At 43.3% G+C, this 16,868-nt stretch overlaps 1 long non-coding RNA gene across 1 annotated transcript in view; it reads right to left on the reverse strand.

Annotated features, from left to right (window-relative positions):
• LOC140916733 (uncharacterized) overlaps positions 1 to 14,874 on the reverse strand; it is a 30,201-nt gene extending 15,327 nt beyond the window's left edge. The window contains exon 1 of the long non-coding RNA XR_012160629.1: positions 14,500 to 14,874. This is a non-coding gene — a long non-coding RNA (uncharacterized lncRNA). The remainder of the gene's footprint in view (positions 1 to 14,499) is intronic.
• Between the last annotated feature and the right edge of the window lie 1,994 nt (positions 14,875 to 16,868).

Here is a 16,868-nt window from a genome sequence, read left to right on the forward strand (position 1 = left end):
GTGATCCAATTCAATCACTTTCTCTGAAAAAGCCAGATCACACAATAGAGGTGTGTGTGTGGCTGAAACAAATTCTAATCAGTGTTTGTAGAAAATACCTGCAGGTGTTAGTCCAGCTCTAAAAGTGGTGCCTGGTGAAAGAGAGGACATTTAAGAGACAGAACGGTGTCACACAGGCATAACTAGGCAACCCTTAAGAAAAAACAAAAACTATTTGCCCTGAAGACAGATGTACCGTCATAAAACTTAACAAGGAGAAAACAGTTTACCCAGAGTGGACTTTACCTGCTACCTTTCTAAAAATTATTATTGAGAAAAGAAAGCCCTGGATTTACCCTGATGTAACAGAAAGCAGAGTTTTGCGCTTTCTCAGGAGGAGAATGTATTGTGACAGGGTCGGGCCAGATGGCTATATAAGAGTAATAGAAGGCAGATATATTAGCCCCTGGCTAAGTAGGTCCCTTTTCCCTGGGTAAGGTAACAGGGAAGGGGTTTTTTTTTCCCCCCCAAATTCATCAATATTTTATTTCAGAGCATAATTACAAATCCCTTTTTGCATCGCTTGGTCACCTCTAGAAGTGCTTTCTGTACTGCTCTATGTAATACTATACAGAATACTTAAATCTTCTCATTTTCTTTATTATTTCTTTATAATTATTGATATTGCAAACAGGAGAAATCTTAATTGGGAAGACAGGTTGTATAGCAGTCTGTTAGACTTGTATGTTTTGTGACAGGGTCAGGCCAGATGGCTACAGGAGAGTAACAGAAGGCAGATATATTAGCCCCAGGCTAAGTAGGTCCCTTTTCCCTGGGTAAGGTAACAGGGAAAGTTCCAGAACAATCAGGAACCTTCTGGAGACAATTAAGACAGGCTGATTAGAACACCTGCAGCCAATCAAGAAGCTGCTAGAATCAATTAAGGCAGGCTAATCAGGGCACCTGGGTTTTAAAAAGGAGCTCACTTCAGTTTGTGGTGTGTGTGTGTGAGGAGCTGGGAGCAAGAAGCACTAGGAGCTGAGAGTGAGAACGCGGACTGCTGGACGACTGAGGTGTACAAGCATTATCAGACACCAGGAGGAAGATCCTATGGTGAGGATAAAGAAGGTGTTGGGAGGAGGCCATGGGGAAGTAGCCCAGGGAGTTGTAGCTGTCACGCAGCTGTTCCAGGAGGCACTCTAGACAGCTGCATTCCACAGGGCCCTGGGCTGGAACCCGGAGTAGAGGGCGGGCCTGTGTTCCCCCAAATCCTCCCAACTCCTGGTCAGACACAGGAGAAGTCAACCTGGACTGTGGGTTCAGAAAAATGGCCAAGCTGAGGAATGCCATGAAGCTCCAAGGTGAGCAAATCTGCCAATACGCGCAAGACCCACCAAGGTAGAGCAGGAACTTTGTCACAGTATATACATTGTCGATGCAAAGAAACTCCAGTTAGTTGGTTGGTTGGTTGAGGGATTATTTTGTTCATAGTCTAGGGGAAAGAATCTATTTATTTATTTTTCACCCCAACAGGCCAAATTCTGACATCCTTATCCACAAGTAAGCACCAGATGCCTCCACCAGGGGGCTGAAGGGGCAAACTAAATCTGGTGATTGCAAATAGGCCTATTAAAGGCCTCCAATATTATTTCTCCAGCTGGAAGGTATGTTATGCAATGCTGTCCTACTTATATATTCACTTCATTCCTTCTGTAATTCATGCTACTTAGGAGCTGAAGCAAGAGTGATGGCTTTGATTAAACACTGTCATGTCACATGGGTACGTCGAGGTTAAAATGCCTTCCTTGTTATTGCTTGTCATTTCATTGTTGTCCCAAAATTGGTATCCACTTTGCCTGTTTCCTCATTTGTTAGTGGAAAACAGTGGGGTGAATGTTTCTGTGGACAGCTACGGTGCACATACATGCAACCAACCATCCTTTGGAAAGTTCTCTCATGCTCTAGTAAACTGCAGGAACACAATGTTCTGGCAGAGCTAAACAATTATCTTAAATACACACTAAAAATAGAAACAAAGGTTATCGACAGTATTTTGACCTTGAAGCACAGGGGAAAAAAATGCAAAAGGGAAGGTTGGGGAAGGAGCATGAGAGCAATCGTGAGCCATATACAAATAGTCATACACACAAGCCATATTTTATGCTTAGCCTTTGTGAAGACTCCCATTGCCATCAGTGGGCCTTTCTGTTAGCGACAGCGGGGAGTACATAGCACTAATTTTGCAGCCACTTCCCATGGGCCTTAATTAAAAATGTGATTTGGTCCGTTCCATAAGACCTGGCGGTGTATCAGATACATAATCATCTGGGGAAGTGTGTAACTCAGAAGAAGCAGGAGTAAGATGACTTGCACTGGGGGGTGTCACAGACTGGTGGGAAGAAGAGGAGGACTTGTGGCACCTTAGAGACTAACAGATTTATCTGAGCATAAGCTTTCGTGAGCTACAGCTCACTTCATCGGATGCATGCAGTGGAAAATACAGTGGGGAGATTTACATACACAGAGAACACGAAACAATGGGTGTTACCATACACACTGTAAGGAGAGTGATCAGGTAAGGTGAGCTATTACCAGCAGGAGAGTGGGGTGTGGGGGGAACCTTTTGTAGTGATAATCAAGTTGTGTCATTACACAAAGTAAAATTATTTCCCCATGTTTATTCTCCCCCCGCCGCCCCCATTCCTCACACATTCTTGTCAACTGCTGGAAATGGCCCACCTTGATTATCACTACAAAAGGTTCTCCCCTCCCCACCCCGCTTTCCTGCTGGTAATAGCTCACCTTACCTGATCACTCTCCTTACAGTGTGTACGGTAACACCCATTGTTTCGTGTTCTCTGTGTATGTAAATCTCCGCACTGTATTTTCTACTGCATGCATCCAGTGAAGTGAGCTGTAGCTCACGAAAGCTTATGCTCAAATAAATTGGTTAGTCTCTAAGATGCCACAAGGACTCCTTTTTTTTGTGGATGCACACTAACACGGCTGCTACTCTGAGACTGGTGGGAGACTCATTAGGAGGTGGCCTTAAAGACCTAGGTAGAGCGGACATGTGCCTGGTTAAGGTGAAGCTTGTATGAGAAGGCATTGTGAAGTGTGAGCATTGGGGTACCTAATCACAGCTACACAAATTCATTGTGAGGTCACAGACAGACAGGGGATAATGACTTCAAAGGAAGAACAAGCAGCAGGGAGCAGCTCCTTTCCCCTAAGTAACAAAGAGGAGTTTTCATGCAAGCTGTCCTAACAATAATTTCTTAAATTAAATTCTTAATAAATAAATATGCAGAAATGTCACTAAATTAGACCGGGTTTTTTTTGTAAGTTTCCCGAGACACAATGCAATTTTAAAATGGTGTCCTCTAGAGTAAAGCGCATTGTATTCATGCACTACAGGTCAAATTGCTACAGCTTGTGATGACACTGAGTTTCACAGTTGGCTAATATCTGTGCATGACTCCTGGATCCACTCAAAATATGAATGTAATATTGAGAGTACACCCCCAAGACTCCCACCAAACCAGAATAAGTACAATGTGCCCGCTAATCAATTGGAAATTGGATTTTTAAAAAAAATGATGGGGCGGTCCACTACAGGAAAAATGGCTACAAAATATTTTTGAAGGAAAGAGCTACATATCCATGACAACATTAAGACAGAGAAACCCCACATGATCAATATTGGTCATGTGCCTTAACTTAAATCAGCCCCTCTACCAGATGACTGGCAGATAGCTAATTTGATGCCGATATTTTAAAAAGGCTCCACAGGCGATCCTGGCAATTACAGGCCAGTAAGACTAACTTCAGCACCAGGCAAAGTGATTGAAACTATAGCAAAGAACTGAATTATAAAACACATAGGACTAACACAATATGTTGGCAAAGAGCTAACACAGCTTCTGGAAAGGAAATCATGCCTCACCAAACTATTAGAATTCTCTGAGGGTATCAACAAGCATGTGGACAGGGGTGATTCAGTTGATGTAGTGCACTTGGACTTTCAGAAAGCCTTTGACAAGGTCCCACACCAAAGGGGATAAGAGGGAAGGTCCTTTCATGGATCAGTAACTGGTTAAAAGCTAGGAAACCAAGAGTAAGAATAAATGGTCAGTTTTCACAGTGGAAAGAAGTAAATAGTGGGATCCCCCGAGGATCTGTGGTGGGACCTGTGCTGTTCGACATATTCTTAAATGATCTGGGAAAGGGGGTGAACAGTGAGGAGGCAAAGTTTGCATTCAATAAAATATTACTCAAGATAGTCCAGAGCTGGCTGCAAAGAGTTACAAAAGGATCTCACAAAATGGGGTGACTGGGCAAGAAAATAGATGAAATTCAATGTTGATAAATGCAAAATAGTGCACACTGGAAAACAATCTCAATTATACACACAAAAAGTTGGAGCCTAAATTAGCTGTTTCCACTCAGGAAAGAGATCTTGGAGTCATTGTGGATTGGTCTCTGAAAACATCCGCTCAAAGTGCGGCGGCAGTCAAAAAAGCAAACACAATATTATGGACCATTAGAAAAGGGATAGATAATAAGACAGAAAATATCAGAATGTCACTCTATAAATCCATGATACGCCCACACTTTGAATACTGTGTTCAGTTCTGGTTGCTGCATCTCAAGATGGATACATTAGAATTGGGAAAAGGTTCAGAAAAGGGCAACAAAAATGACTAGGGGTAAGGAACGGCTTCCATCTGAGGAGAGATTAAAAAGGCTGGGACTGTTCAGCCTAGAAAAGTGATAGCTCAGGGAGGAGATGACGGAGTTCTATAAAATCATGACTGGTGGGAAAAAAGTGACCAGGGAAGTCTTATTTACCCCTTCACATGACACACAAACCAGGGACCACCCAATGAAATTAATAGGCAGCAGGTTTAAAACTAAACAAGGAAGTACTATTTCACACAACACTCAGTCAACCTGTGGAACTCATTGCCAGGTGATGTTGTGAAGGCCAAATGTATAACTGTGTTAAAAAAAGAACTAGATAAATTCATGGAGGCTGGGCCCATCGATGGCTATTAGCCAAGATGGTCAGGAACACAACCCCACACTCTGGGTGTCCTGAAACATCTGAGTACTAGAAGCTGAGACTAAATGACAGGGGATGGATCACTTGATAATTCCCTTGTTCTGTCCATTCCCTCTGTAGCATCTGGCACTGGCCGCTGTTCGAAGTCAAGATACTGGGCTACATGGACCATTGGTCTGACCTAGTATGGCCGTTCTTATGCCTTATCACGCTGCTGGAAGGGCTCAGATATCACAGTGATGGGTTGGTGGAAAGATAGAAGAGTGATAACAAAGTTTTAGGGAGTTTCGTTGAAAAGCTGGGATAGATGGAGTGAGGGGACCATTGCAACAGGAACTCAGGAGGATGTTAAACAGCAGCTTCTAAAGTTACACAGTGTTAAATCAGCAGGTCCAGATAACTTACAACCAAGAGCTCTTAAAGAGCTGGCCATGCTCTTTTTTTTCCTTTTTCTTTGTGAGCGGTGATTCTGAATCAAAATGCCAGATCTAAACACCCAGTGGATTTAGGATCCAGATTGAAATAGCCTCTGAATTTTGGAGCCAATCTTGAACTTTGCAGTTGGCTATTATCTATATGATGGACCAAGCTAAAAATTGTGGATCTGGGCATGTCCAGACTTTTGGTAATGACAACAAGTTAAGACATTTGACTCGGATTTAGGAGATCTAGCTTAAATTCCCAGTTCTCCCGTGGACTTCGTGTATAACAGAGGCAAGTCACTTAATCTTTCTGACCCCAGTACCACATGATATTTGAGCATGTGCCTAACTAACTAAGTGTGGGAGCAGTCCTACTAGTCCCTGGTGAATTGGAACTTCAGTGTCTGACCTGTAAAATGGTGGTGGTAATATTTCCTCTCTCTGACACTTGGTGTGTCTTATCTATTGGAAACTCTTTGGGGCAGGGACTGTCCCTTACTATCTCCATCTACAGTGCCTAGCACAATGGGGTCCCAATCCCATATGTACTACTCTATCACTAAAATTAAGACTACTACTGGTTAGGGTAAATTCAGATCTGCATCCATATCTCGCTTTCCTGGCTTCTGCCTATTTGTAAATATTCTTGGTTACAAGCACCAAGAACAAACAAGAGTATTGAAGGAGACAAGAAATGGCTCTCAAAGCTAATGAAATGGGAAGGTTCACATTGCAATTAAGACATGGAAAATAAGGCTGCTTGGGTTCAGAACAAAACACTTCATCAAGAAAAGCAGCTGTTGGCCACTCCAGCAGCAACAGCACCAGGCATACACATGCGGCATTCAGAAGCAGAGCAAAGCAGAGAGGTGGCAGCAGCAAAGAAATTAAAAATATATATATTCACTACCAATGACAGCACTATCAAGATTGCAGAGGATAAAGAATCTGCAAAAGAGAAAGGCTTCAAGGACGTTAGAAAATATAGAGCAGGAGTGAGATAAAAATGCAGACAGCTGTTCCACATAATCATTTGTGCAACTGAAAAAAAAATCCTATCATCCAAAAATCTGAATTGCAGAGTAAATTCATACATAGGGCCTGAGCCAATGGTCACCGAGATTAGAGACTTTTCTTTGAGCATTGGATCAGGTCCATAGGGTGGCTGCTACTACCAAAGAGGGCAGAAGGGGAATCATGTTATTTATTGTAGTATTTCTTATTCCAAATATAGGAAATACAGCAGATCACTCAGTAACTAATGCCATGGCAAGAAAATTGTGGGTTTTTAAGTGGCCAGCAGCATTACACACACAACCAAGACAGGAATGGATTAGAGGATTTGCACAGGGCACTTTGCTTGGTCAGTGATATGACTGACCCACCCCCCACCCATCCCCAATCACACAAAAATCTGTCAATGCCCTTGGGAAATGGGGACGGGCTAAACGACTGGTTCAAATCAATCTATATTACATTATCTCAACAGAAAGACTTGAAGGAACTACAGAACATTTTCATTAATCTTGCGTGCTCCTGCTGCATGTCATTCTAAATTGCATCAACAGCAAGACAGAGAAAGTGGTTATCGTTGGCAGACAGGAGGGAGAACAGAATGGGGGGGAATCTGAGCTGGATTTCCATCTATGTTCATTTAAAGGGAAAGGCAGTGGAACTTATTCAACCACTCAGCTCTTTCTTTCAGCATCCAAGTAGTGTGAAGGGTTGGAGTCATCTCAGCTAAAGCCAAAGATTATGCAGAAGGGAAGTGTGAAGCCTATGGGTGTGGAGGGAAATGTCTCATGTAATTTCCCAGAAGCATCCTTTAGCCAGCCCAAGACCTGCATTAAAGCACTTTGCACTGCAGAGGTCTCTTTCCACCTGAAAGAGGCCTTTACAAGTATTGGACCTGATCCACTCACCTTACTTGAGGCCTGATCAAAAGACCATCTACGTCAAGGGAAAAACTCCCATGACTACAGTAGGCTTTGGGTCGGGCCCTAACAAAAGCCAATATCCCACCGAGTTATCAAAGTCGGTGAGGTTCTTCATGAGAGTAAGGTGGGCAGGATTGGCCCATTAACCCTCACAATACATTTGTGTCATGAACAGTGTCTTAGGTACATCTACGCTGGAGCTGTGTAATGTGTAATTTCCAGCTCAAGTAGACGTATACTAGCTGCCCTTGTACTTGCCTAGCATCTCAGATGGGAATGTATCAGGGCAGCTAGTCCCTCCCACTGCTTATGTTGCCATACGCTCTTTTTAGCACGCTAGATCTATCAGAGCTGTCACAGGCATGTCTCCTTGAGCTGGAACTTACACCTTCCAACTCCAGTGTGGACATACCAATAATGTGGAGACACACTGAAGGTAGATGTGTTTGAACTTTTTCAGTCGGAAAGATTTCTGGTTGCCCCCACTTGGGGCTGGGGAGACCAGGAAGGAGAGGGTGACTATAAGAGGAAAAATTCCTGAAGGATTATCTCATAAAACATCAAAGTTATGTGTGATGCCATCAGCTCAAATCCAATGTCAATATCAGTATTTGCTTTAAATTTCTAGTAGGAATGACAGAGGTAGGGATTAGTACAGAATATAAATTGCTACATTGAATCATTTCTGATTTAGGAATGGACAAAAAAAGTTAGAAAAACATACCACATTCAAAATCTTGAAACTCCAACATTAGCTGTCAGACTAACTTTACACTGACTGGGTAGGTACAGCAAAAAAAAAAAAAAAAAAAAAAAAATCTAGCTAATGCAGAGTTCACATGAGAAATTTTCCATGGAAAGAGTTCTGTTGAGAAAAGTAGGGAATCAAGAACAAGCTTGTAAAGCAAAGTGTCTTACAATCATTGGCCTCAACCCTTCATCCCTTGTTCACGTGTAGTCTACTGAAGTCACATGAGGAAAGATCGCAGGACAGGACCTTTACATACCAAATCACTATTGGGACTTTGTATTATAAGAGCTGAGCAAATAATTCACACCAAACTTATTCAGTGGCTGTTGCCTCTTTCTGCTTATGGAACAATTGCAAGCAGATCTCAACCTCCTCACATTTGTTTGTGATTTGAAATTATTTGACAGTTTCTGTGGTATTTTTCTCCCTTTTTAATCAGCATCTATTGTGGGCAGTTTTGTGAATATACAATATTTGTTATTGGCACTGTGTAAGTTAGTTATGCTTGGTCAGGTAAGTTTCATGCTATTGTTTACATTCCCTGGTTACCTGTGCAAACATTTTCTGTGTGAATACTTGCTTGTACAAATAATAAATTTGATGTAGGTGGGTATGTCCACCTACAACTTGATGTTAGCTTTCTGTAAACCTTTGTGGCAGTAAAACTCAATTGCAGAAATGTTCAGAAAGGTCCAGATTCTACTGAAGTCAATGGACATGAGTATAGCCCTAACTAATCTACTTGAAAATTCACGCAAATATTGACAGAAAGTGGTTTTTACATTATGCCTCCAGCTCTAATGGTTAGAATTTTAACATATTCTATTAATGAACTCTTGAAAGTAATAAATAACTAATAATTACAGTAGAGGGTACTCTTCAAAGCTAAAAATTAGATCTAATTTATAGGTAAAGAGCTAATGAATTTCCAAAAAATTGTTCATCCTTGTTGTTGAAATTATTACTATTGAATCAAGGTCTAGAAAATCATTTGCACTGAGGCACCATGAAAATGATTAAAGGCTGCTAAAGACAAAATACAGATTCCCCGATAGAGTCTCTAGGCCTGTTTGATGTGAAAGTTCAGTCATTTTAAACCAATTGAGTACTTATGCTGTAGAATATGAAACCATATTTTAATTAACACAACAGAAAGTGATAGTTTGACAAAAGACAGACCAAAATTTTTAAAATCAATAAGAGACTGCTATCAGCATGTAAGAAGTGCTTTATCAGTCTAATTAGAATGAAACAGACCCATATACTCTATCAAAGGTTATGGGGGCAGGGGGGAAAAGGCAATTCCATTTTTGCAAGTGCCAAGTTATAATGTTTATGAATATTGATGAGATTGCAGGCAGAGGGATTCTGAAAAACCTGTCAACTCTTGATTGGGTAAGTTGAATCGAAAGACTCAGCCAAAGCTGTTTTGTTCCCTGACGAGCAATCACAAATATCAATATGAATAAAGAACAATATTGCAAGAAGGGAACAATGCATAGATAATGATAATTCTTCAGGGAGAATGGCCCAGACTGAAGCTTGGTGAGAGCAAGTTCAATTCCCCTGGAAGTCATGGGGGTAAATTCAGCAGTGCCATAAATGATAAAGTAGTGTAACTTGCTGGGATGTGGAAAGTGAATGCAAGTTAATAGAAAGGAGAATAAGATCAGTAGCCTATGTGGGGGGAATAGAGTATGGATTATAAATATTAAACCCTATTCAAATAAAAGTAAGTAAAAGAAAAGCAGTGCTGCAAACCCCCAAGCATTCAAAAATCACGAGTGAGGCCTCCAAAAATTATGAGATTGGCCTAAAATCATGAAATTCTACAGAATAAAACATTTTGGGTTCTTTCTCTTTGCTTTCCAGTGTCTGAACCTGTAGCTTACACTTGGGTCACATTTTCCCGATTTTCTCCACAAGCACGAGGGCTAGAGTTGTGTGTGTGTGTGGGTGTGGGGGGAGGGTGTTTTAAATGAAAGCTGAACTTTACATAACTTCAGGAGCTGGGGGGTTTACAAAAAGACAAAATATTGTGAGACTCTTGATAAAATTGTAAGAGTAGACAACACTGGAACAGTAATATTACATCTGCATTTCCCAGTCCAGTTTGACCTGCCCTCACACCACCAGACACTAGCACTGAATGCTCTAGGCTGGATACTAATCACGCCCTCAAGAACCCTCCCAAAAACCTCTTCACTCTGTCCCCACCAGCTTCTCCTCTCTCAATATCCATTCTCTCCTCCCTCCTAGTCTATCCTTCCCAAAAACCACTCCAGACTCTTCTCCGTCCCAGTTTTTCCTCTCAGTCTTCACTCCCTCTTTCATCCATCATCCCTAAGGCTACAAATTTGGCACGGAGGTCATGGTGTTCACAGTAATTGGGAATTTGAATAGCCTGTGACCCCCACACCACTGGCTCTTTTTCCCTCCAGGTGCTGTCATAGCCCAGGCTGTCATAGCGATGCTCAGGTTTGATGTGTATGTCCCTCCATAGATGGGAGACGGAGGGCCAGATTTGATTGTGACTACGTGGGGCAGCTTGCACCACCAGTCAAATTTGGTCCTCCACCACTCTGGTTCTCCACCTAGGGAGGGGTGGAAGTGCCAAACCTGAGTGACGCTGAGCTCACGTGGGACAGTTCGCAATACCTGGAGTGTGCAATCAGGCCCAGCTCAACTCAGCCCACTGTGGGGCAAACTCACTGTCCAGCCCTGCTCCCTAAGGGACCTCAGCTCCTCTCTGCTTTCTCTGACATCCTTGTTTTCCCCCACCTCTGCTGTGACATTTATTAAAATTCACCATGAAAAGAATCATAGCCTCAACCATACCCCGTCCTCCCTACACTTTGTCCAGCCCTCACAGTCTGCCTTTGCCCTTACATCCCTTTTCATTGTTCCAGTTCCCTTGTTTCTAGCATCCTCCCTCTCCTATTCCACCTTGCAGCGCCTCTGCTTTTCGTCCCTCAGAAGCCCCGTCCCATTTTTCCTGTCACACCTCTCTTCCTTCGTGGTTCCCTCTTCTGCTGTCCTCCATTTCTGTTTGCCCCTATGCCACTTTCTCTGGCATGCTCTACAGGTACCATAACATCCATCTGAGAATAGCTCTGGTGTTTCCCCTAGTCTCCTTATCCACCCCAGAATCCATTTCTTCTTCCCACCAGGCAGAGCCAGGTCCAACAGAGCCCGTTGGCCTGTTTGATGGGGGGCTCCAGTTATTCAGAGTTGTGAGAGGGAGAAAGAGGATGGAGAGGAGGTTCTGGGGAAGGGACAAGCCTCTCCCTTGTGAGCTAAAGAGCAATTCCCTCCACTGTGGGAAAGTAGCAGGCTTAGCTTGTACGGGGAGACTTTGGCAAACCAGTAAAGTGCCTGAAACCACTATGGCTTGTTACTAAAAGCAGCCAAGTCAGCAGGCTTAGCTTAACCAAGGCAGGAGGGGAAGGAGGTTTTGGGTGACCCCGCGTCCTTCCTGATAAGAATTGTGTTGAAGTTGCTGATACATGCATCTTAGAAGAGCAGGATGTGCCCCAGGAATGTCTATTGGGGCCTCAAACCCACACCTGGTTAATCGATAATCAGAAGGAACCTCTTGCTTGACCATTGAAACCGCTTACTTAACAAGTTTTGCTTTAAAGGACATGTCATTCTATTACTAATGTATAAATAAGGGTGAAAAGTTTGAGGTAGGGGGACTCTTCAGGACTGGACTCTCTCTCTCCGGATGCATCTTGCGTTTCCCAGCAGCAGACAGGCTGCCGCTGTGCCACTCGAGAGCCATGCTCAGCTTTGGTAATTATCAAGGGTTGGGGGTGTTTTACTAACCTCTTGCGGACGTGTGTATAAGTGCTTGAGACTAAGTAAAGTTTAGCTTTAAGTGAAAGCACTCTTGTGTTGTCCTGTTTGTGCCAGCCATCTATCGGTCGGATGGCCATGTCTCCCCTGATTTATTTCCTGACACCACCTCACGCAGAGTAAAAGTTACCAAGAGCTTTGGGTTGAAAGAACCCTGGGTAACAAGCCCAGCCACTAGAGGGAGTTATGTGATCATGAAGCCACGTGGCATCCCATGGTGGCATTTCTAGAGAGCTCCTTTAGGGCAGAACAGCACTTAAATTCTCAGGATCACTTGCTTCCTCAGCACAAAGTTTGAGGATGATAAGAAATCCCTCTGACCACCTACTTTTCCTTGCGAACATCTCCACAGCAGGTGCCCGTTCAATTGATTTTTACAGGTGGGCTATTGGAGCTGGACTGTTCCAAAGAATTAAAAAACAGGTCACCTAGGTACCTGCTGTAATGTCACCTCCAATGTCATCAAATCACTAGCCTTGACTCCTCTGCTTCCTGCTCAGGTTTGCAAAAAGAAAAGGAGTACTTGTGGCACCTTAGAGACTAACCAATTTATTTGAGCATGAGCTTTCGTGAGCTCATGCTCAAATAAATTGGTTAGTCTCTAAGGTGCCACAAGTACTCCTTTTCTTTTTGCGAATACAGACTAACACGGCTGTTCCTCTGAAACCTGCTCAGGTTTGGTACAGCATACATAATAGCACAGCTCTCTCTTTCTGCTGGACTCACCAGCACGCTTCACATTCAGTTTACAGCTTTTACACTAGCTCTTTCGGAAGGCACAAATGATTTCTCAGCAATAAAATCCCCAGTGGACACATCTGTTGGCTCGGGTAAGTAATGCAAATCTATATATTATTTATCATTTACACTTTAGAACCCTGCAGTTAAAAGCACTTCTCTCATTTTGCTTGTTTTCCTCCTGCTGGTATAGTCTCAGGATCACTTTGACTCTAATTGCGCCTGAATGAGCCAAGTGAAAATAAATCCTTTGACAAACAAGCTTTATTCAAAACTCGCCATGCCCTATGTTTGTACAAAACTATCATTATACAAATCTGTTTGCTTAGCTCCAGGCATATTGCTGGAGGGGAAACCTGCGCCTTTGTCCTTTTACATATAAGCTCACAGAGTGAAGAACATGAGAAAGTGGTCGCATTTTAGCCACAACCCTCTTTTTTCAAGGTCTTCCTTAAAACTAACAAGTCTTCCCCAAAAAAGTTCTCCTTGCACAGCAGTGTTGGCTAATTAGACCCAATAAAAACATGGTTTCCCAACGTTCCCTACTTAAGCACACAGCATTTCCTCACATCCCATTCCCAATGGTTTGTTTCCTTTTTTGACAATAAGCCCCTAAGTAAGTGCTCGGACCTTGTCTCCTGACCACTCTGTAAAGTAACTCACTATTGGTGCTATACAAGTAATAAAGAATATTTAAAACACACAGTGTTAAATATGAAAACGATATGGTTAAGTATTATTATTTTAACTGAAGCCAACACAGTATGCATCTTTGTCCACCTCTACCCATCACTTGTAACAATGCCCCTGCTTGGCTCATCTGTGGAGACTGACCCATATATTCTGGATCTCGAAGCATGAGTCTCTACTGTAGTAGGAAGAGAGTCTGAGACATAAGCCCTTCTATCAGAGGCCTGGTATGAGGCAGGACCTGCTTACGGAATTTGGCAAGAACAGGGCTGATAGTTCAGAAATACACATTCCTAAGACGTGCTAGTCACAGAATGCTCATGCAAACACATCCTGATATCAAGTGGTACCAGAACATGCCGATATTAAGCATGGTACAAAAACATTCCCCAATGATAACAGAAACACACTGACCCCTCCTAAAAGATAAGGTCAGGATGATAGTAAGTAAGAAAGATGTTTTGATTGAACCAACATGTAAAAAATGCAGGGTGATAACTACTGCTTGAGCTAAAGAACCAGAGTTCAAAGGCAATAGCAGACTCATATACCTCTATGTGGGGTCAAAAAGCCACGCTGTGTTAGCTTGACTTACACTGTTATTTACAATGTAGCAGAATTCCCAATCAAAGATAGAATCCCTTATGTGCTAGGTGCTGTACAAAATGACTACATCAAAGAATCCTTATACCAGCAAGTTCACCAGCCTGGGATGTTGAGATATAATAGGGGAATGAAACCCAGACTGAAGGGGTAGGTGCGTGTGCGAGTACGTAGGGGGAGCAGGAGCAGTCAGAGATGGGAGATAGGAGTTATAGTAAAATAGGCATGTACTGTATAAATCAGCAATCTTCAAAGCCCAACCTATGCCTACAAAACCATGGGCGTCCAGAGGTCAGACTTTGATGGGTGTTGGGTGCCTAAGTCACTTGGCCACACTGGAACTCCCAGACTGACTCCCCAGGCGTGCCTTTGCAGAATTGTTCAATAGTCAAATTTAAAACTAGACATACATTTACGTTACAAAGAAATGAAGCAGCAAGGTGTTACAAAACTCACCGTCCCAGAGCACCCCCGGCATTGCAGCAGCTCTGCCTCCAGACAGCCAGCAACGCCTTCAGGCTGCTGTGGTAGCTCAATGCCATGACTATGACAGGACTTCCAGCCAAGCTTTATCCCAGTCTCCAGCTAGGCCCAGCCCTTCCTGCCTGAGAGGTTTCTCCCCTCTAATTTCAGACACTCTCTGCCTCTTCCCCCACACCGGGCTCTGCTTTCCCCATTCCCAGGCTCCTTTCCAGCTCTCTCTTCAGCCCCTCCTAGGCTCCATTAGGTGAGGCTCCCTGCACTTTCCTGAGCAGCCATTCCCAGGCCTTCCTGCCTGGGATCTGTCACAGGCCCCTCTGCCTCAGGCTCTCCTTTCCAGCCAGCACATGATTCTTTCCTCCTTTTAAGTCCCAGACCCGGCACAGGTGGAACAGCATGGAGTTAACGAATAGATCTGACTGGCCCCAGGCTTCCAGGCATTTAAAGGGGTAGGATACCATATTACAAGGGGGAGGGGGAGGAACCAGACAAGTATAATCTCTAGACCAGATCTGCAAAGGGACTTAGGCACTTCGCCAAAGCCCCACTCGGCTGCCACCTAAACCTGTAGGCATCCAAACTCCCTTGGTGTCTAAGCTTTTACTGTAAAGGTTCCCCTAGGCACTGCCTCTGGGCATGCACACTGCTGCCTCCCTCTAGACATCCAGACACCTATCTCCCACCTGCGATCCACAACCCAGGGGAAGACAGTCACTCCTCTGCCTGACTTGCGTGCAGGGCCTAATCCAGTAGGTGTGCTCAGAGGCCGACTAACTCCACACAAAATGCCTGAGGGAAGAGGGGATGTTCGGGCAAACATGTGAGTGGGTGGATGGGGGGGGGCGAGGGGGGGGAAAGACTTCTGTTCAAATCCCTTCTGCTCATCAGGTAGGGGAGAATTGAATTGGGGTCTCCCAGATACCGGATAAGTACCCTAACCTCTGGGCTAAAGGTTATAAAGCCCCCCACCATCACTGGGAATCCCACCATTACCACCATGACCATTTCATTCTCGCAAGAAACCATGGAATAATTTGTGCATCTTGTGGCAAAGTGTACTGAATGTTGATGGGAGATACTGTACTAGGACCAGCGACGCAGTATCCTCTTTCTCATTTCCAGATAATCAGCACCGATGTTATTTTTTGAGTATGAGGCTTTGATGGATCCGGATGTGGAAAGGAGAGTCACTTGTAATCAACACATTAAATGAAAGACTTGACAAGCTTGCCACTGAAAAACAATCACGCCCAGTAAAAGCTTAATTCCATATCTATAAGTCCTTTAGTGTAATCAGTGTTCACCAGCAACTGAAACACTTTACTCAGAGATTTTTTAAAATTCCAGAAATACGGATGCATTGTATTGTGCGAAGAGTTACAGAAGGCACAAGCAAATTAACATTAAAGCCTTCAATCCTACAAATGCTTATGTAGGGACTAAACTTTAAGCTCATCTGTAGTTCTATTGACTTCAGTGACACTATTCAAATGCTTTAAGTTGATCACATTCATGAGTGTTTCCAGGGTCTTAGTCATTTTACTTCTGAGATACCTAGGAGCGGTTCATGAATTCAGTGATCCCTGGATTCTGATGCTGCTGTAGCTGTCACTGACGTTGCATGACACCTAGTAATTATAGACTGCTGTCAAACTAGTAACATCCTCAATAGCACAGAAGTGAATGCTTGAACTTCAATGTGTCAGGCAGACAAACATACAGCTCTAGAGCAAAGAAATTATCTTGAACGAAAGTAGGCCAAATCCTGCTCTCCTTTGCACACACTGGAGGGGCTGCATGGGTTGCCCTGCCAATGGAATTGGGTGAGTTTCATCAATATAGCAGCATAGAGCCTCTTGCAAAGCTCCTGTGGATGGAATCCTAATGCACAAATTTAAATTTTAAGGGGCCTATCCCCAGCTGGGGTGCATCAGTGTTCTTCCACTGAAGTCAAAGGAGCTATTTCAATATATACCAGCTGAGGATCTGGATCTAAATGATTCGGTTGTTTCAATTATTCCACCACATTCCCCTCTTAGTCCCCCAGACAGCACACATTAAAACTATTTTTTTAAATAAATGGGGAAATTGTATTCCTTCCCTCGCCCAGTCTTCTCATGGATCAAAAGAAAAGTGATGGAATTTTGCTCAAACCATATGGCAGAGATCAAACGGGAAATTTCAGCCCCAAAGGTGAATGATAAGTATTTGAAAACTGGGGCATTATGAAAAAAATTGTTCTGTGACCTTAACTTGTAGTGGTAAGGATAAAGTAACCTCTATAATGGGGCCAATCTGTCATCGTCATTGGGAGGAGGGTACAGAAAACTGAGCTATTGTATTTT

Source organism: Lepidochelys kempii, chromosome 9 (assembly GCF_965140265.1).
Source record: "Lepidochelys kempii isolate rLepKem1 chromosome 9, rLepKem1.hap2, whole genome shotgun sequence".
Classification (NCBI taxonomy): Eukaryota; Metazoa; Chordata; order Testudines; family Cheloniidae; genus Lepidochelys; species Lepidochelys kempii.